Source organism: Montipora foliosa, chromosome 13 (genome assembly GCF_036669935.1).
Source record: "Montipora foliosa isolate CH-2021 chromosome 13, ASM3666993v2, whole genome shotgun sequence".
NCBI lineage: Eukaryota > Metazoa > Cnidaria > Anthozoa > Scleractinia > Acroporidae > Montipora > Montipora foliosa.
In genome coordinates, this window is record NC_090881.1 from 11,171,369 (window position 1) to 11,174,886 (window position 3,518).

General features: G+C 36.0%; 1 protein-coding gene across 2 annotated transcripts in view; it reads left to right on the forward strand.

The window, feature by feature from the left end:
- LOC137984023 (cysteine-rich motor neuron 1 protein-like) overlaps positions 1 to 3,518 on the forward strand; it is a 36,686-nt gene continuing 33,168 nt past the window's right edge. For both annotated transcript variants that reach the window (XM_068831238.1, XM_068831239.1), the window contains exon 1: positions 1 to 151. The gene's annotated coding sequence lies outside the window, so the exon portion shown is untranslated. The remainder of the gene's footprint in view (positions 152 to 3,518) is intronic.

Sequence of the window (3,518 nt, forward strand, 5' to 3'; positions counted from 1 at the left end):
AAGGATAAATAACCCAGTACGAAAAGACTTCATTTTCATACATATCAATTTCACACATTCGCGTACAGTCCGTCAGAGATTGCCTTCATTCATCAAAGAAAGAACTTTCAGAAATTGTCGATTCAAGGAAGGAAACATTACTTGAAAAAAGGTAAGTCATTTATAACACGGACTTCAAAGAAAATTGGAGTTTGATTTGTCGAAGAAATTGTCTTATTGTTAGTGTCTAAGGGAGACCCAGAGTTGAATCGTGGCGTAAAATTTCTTCTTTGTTTAAAACGCGTGCGTCTTACAATCTCACGTGTGCGATTTCCTTACGCATTGTGGTTTCAACATCTGTTGTCGCACATTCTATCCTATGATTATAGACCGATTTCTGATGTGGTAGTATGAAAAATATTTCATTGAATGAAATGCGCGCGTGAATTGTATAGGAGAGATCGGAGTAATCGGATTTCCGTTGGTATACATTCGTTGTTCCGCCTCTTTGTTCTAGTTTATACTGCTTAGAGTTTTGTGTGCATCTAGATATATGCATATTGTGTGCTAATGCCATCCGCAGCCTTCAACAAGAGATCCTCTGTTAGCAGTTTAATATCTTTCACATGCAATGCTTCAACCTCAGCGTGCTATCAAGTTATAATCTTAATGTTTTCTACGCAAACACAACTATCTTCCCTGCAAAATGAACGTATCACGTTTAAACGGACAAGTTTTTGTCAAGGTGTTCATCAAACGCTATTCACGCCTCAAACTGAAGAGTTGTTGAGTTATTTAGTTTGCTTTTTAATTGACAAGAATATCAATTAATATGAACTAGATGAATCATTTTACTACAACAAGTCGTGCAACTGGGCTCGGGTTTCGTCTTCAAAGGAAGGATGCGGATTCATTACAAAGTAAATGGCCGAATGCCAATTACTGAGAAAAAGCATGATCGACACGAAATCTCTATTTTCTGTGCTTGCCAGACTTACAGTACAATTAATTCTGGGAGTCGTTCTCGAGAGAGAACGTCCCCAATACCCAACTCTGCCAGATCTTTTTTTTGTTGTTGTTGTTGTTGTCTAAGAATAGTCGCAGGAACATTGAACATGTTATTGCTAAATGATGAAGTTGATAGCAGTTGATAACAATCAAATATATAACAATCCTTCATATCCGAAATTGTTTACAATTGAGAAAAAATATCAATGGCCAAAAAACGTGAAAAGTGTTTTTTTACGCGATCACTTTCTGCCGAATAAACGCCAACACAATGATCATTTGACGAGCTGTATTATGCTGAAGTGCCCAGAAATAGTGTAGAAGAGGCCATATTTTAAACGCATTTTTACGTATTTTGTCTTTCTATTTTTCATATCTTGCGGGCTATTTTTTGGGTACTTCTTTTTCCGAGAAAGTAGATCTCATTCCACGTGATGAAGGCGACGTTTACTAGGATTTTGAATAATTACTGTCCTTAGTTATTGGGTAAAAAAAATCTCGCGACCTGTTTTCGACCAATGAGAAGCAAGGCCATGCATGAGCGCCTTTTCCATTTTTTTTTCCCGCGCTTTTACCTTGTGTCATAAAATTGTTTTGAAATTTGATTGGTTCATCGCACTGTTGTTACTTGTTACGATTGTTCAGTAAAGTGAGCGGCTCTATCGAGTATAGTTGGCCAAATTTTTCGCTGAATTGAATAAACGTTTATTTACGAGTCACTGGTAAGTTTTGCCTCAAGCCTTTTTGCAATTAGCTTAAGTCGACGTAATCATATTAAAGATGATTGTTTTGAGTGTAAATAACTTACAGGTGAAATATAAAAAAATTGAAGCGAAGACTGATAGCGTCTGAACTTTAACCCTGGTTGACAGGGTATTATAATTTCATCTTCCCAGGATTCCTCGCTTCGGAACTCGAGATCCAACTCAAATAAAAAGTTTCGTTTGCATGGGAAATTATATACCATTTCTTAATTATTTGACCTAAAAAAGAATCTGCTCCATAGTTAAGACGCTTTTTGGTAGTAAAAACCAAAACGCCTAATATTCGAGTTGAACTCCTCCACACTCCTAACTGCTGTGTACACAAAAGCGAGTTTGTCACGTTTAAGCTTGATTTCGAAAAAAAAAACAAACCTTATTTTAGTTTTGGAAAGCATTTAGAGTTTTTGAATGGTTGGAGCTATACAAAAATTAGAATTACATATAATAAGTCCACTTTTTGAGGATGAAAGTTGGAAAAAAGTGTCAAATTAAAAGCCATTTTCTATTCAAGCCATGGAAAACAGTCTGATAATGGATTGAAAACTTTTATTATAGTTTCACAAATAGAGAAACGTACAACAATTACGCTCAGCCTGAAAACTAAAACGCAATGAACACACGCAGGGTACCCATTTTACGAGCTAAGCTATTGCAAAAGCTTCTCACATTTCGCGAAATGTTTTGCTTTTTACTCCATGTACTATTATTTCCTCTATTCGGTACACAGACTTGATCTTTGCCTCATAGACTATGAAAGAACGACGTACAACTTACACCGTCTTACAAAATATGTAATTCAATTGGTTGTTAATGATTGGGAATTAATGGTAATGAAGGCAATTACAATGTACGTTAGTCTAATATTCTACATTATTTAGTTGTTTGTCGTAAATCTGATGCTGCTGGTCTATAATCCTCGTGCTGTTCCAAGCTTCCAGGGCATAGCACCCACTTGAAATCGTGCGGAAGGGTTGATTCTTATCGGTTTATAATAGTGACAATTCAATTTGACTTGACTTGTGTTGAAAACCCCACCCGTCTAAATCGCAATGACCCCACAAAATGGATTTGTCTTCGTTGCCTGCTGCGATTAAGAGTTTTTAGGAAGTTTGTGCAAAGATGACGGCTACGGCAACGAAAACGCCAGAAAACAAAAATTTATTTTTTAAAAAGGGAAAATTAATTTCTTTGCCGTACTCCACCAAACAACAACGGGAAATTACCAAATTTTAGGTTTTGACAGCAACGTGAGGAAGCAACAATAAACCATCTATTTGCAATCTTCACTTTAAAACCGTTCTTAGCCATCAGTTACTATTCAAACGAGCATTCGGCAATTCAAACTTTCCATTTAGGTATTCAAACCTTCAATTCAACAATATTATTGCAACATTCAATTCGGTAATTCAAACCTTGAAATTTATAACACATGTTTCGATGTTTCAAGTGTCTGGAAAATTTCAATTTACTTTTTGCTCTCTCGACCATTTAATTCAAACCTTCCATTCACCCAAATATTTGAAATGCCGAATTGAATACATGAATTTGAACTGTCGAATTGAATGTTTGAATTGCCCCATTAAATATTTAAATTGTCGAATTCTTGAAAGTTGGAATGGCATTTTTGAATTTTTTGACACTAAAAACGGGCTATACATTTACAGGATACTTTGCCTGCCTGTAATGTTACACGTAAACAATACGGAATACCCCCTAAATCCTTGCGATAGCGCTAAGTTCTATTTCGGAATCGCGTTTTCGTTGACG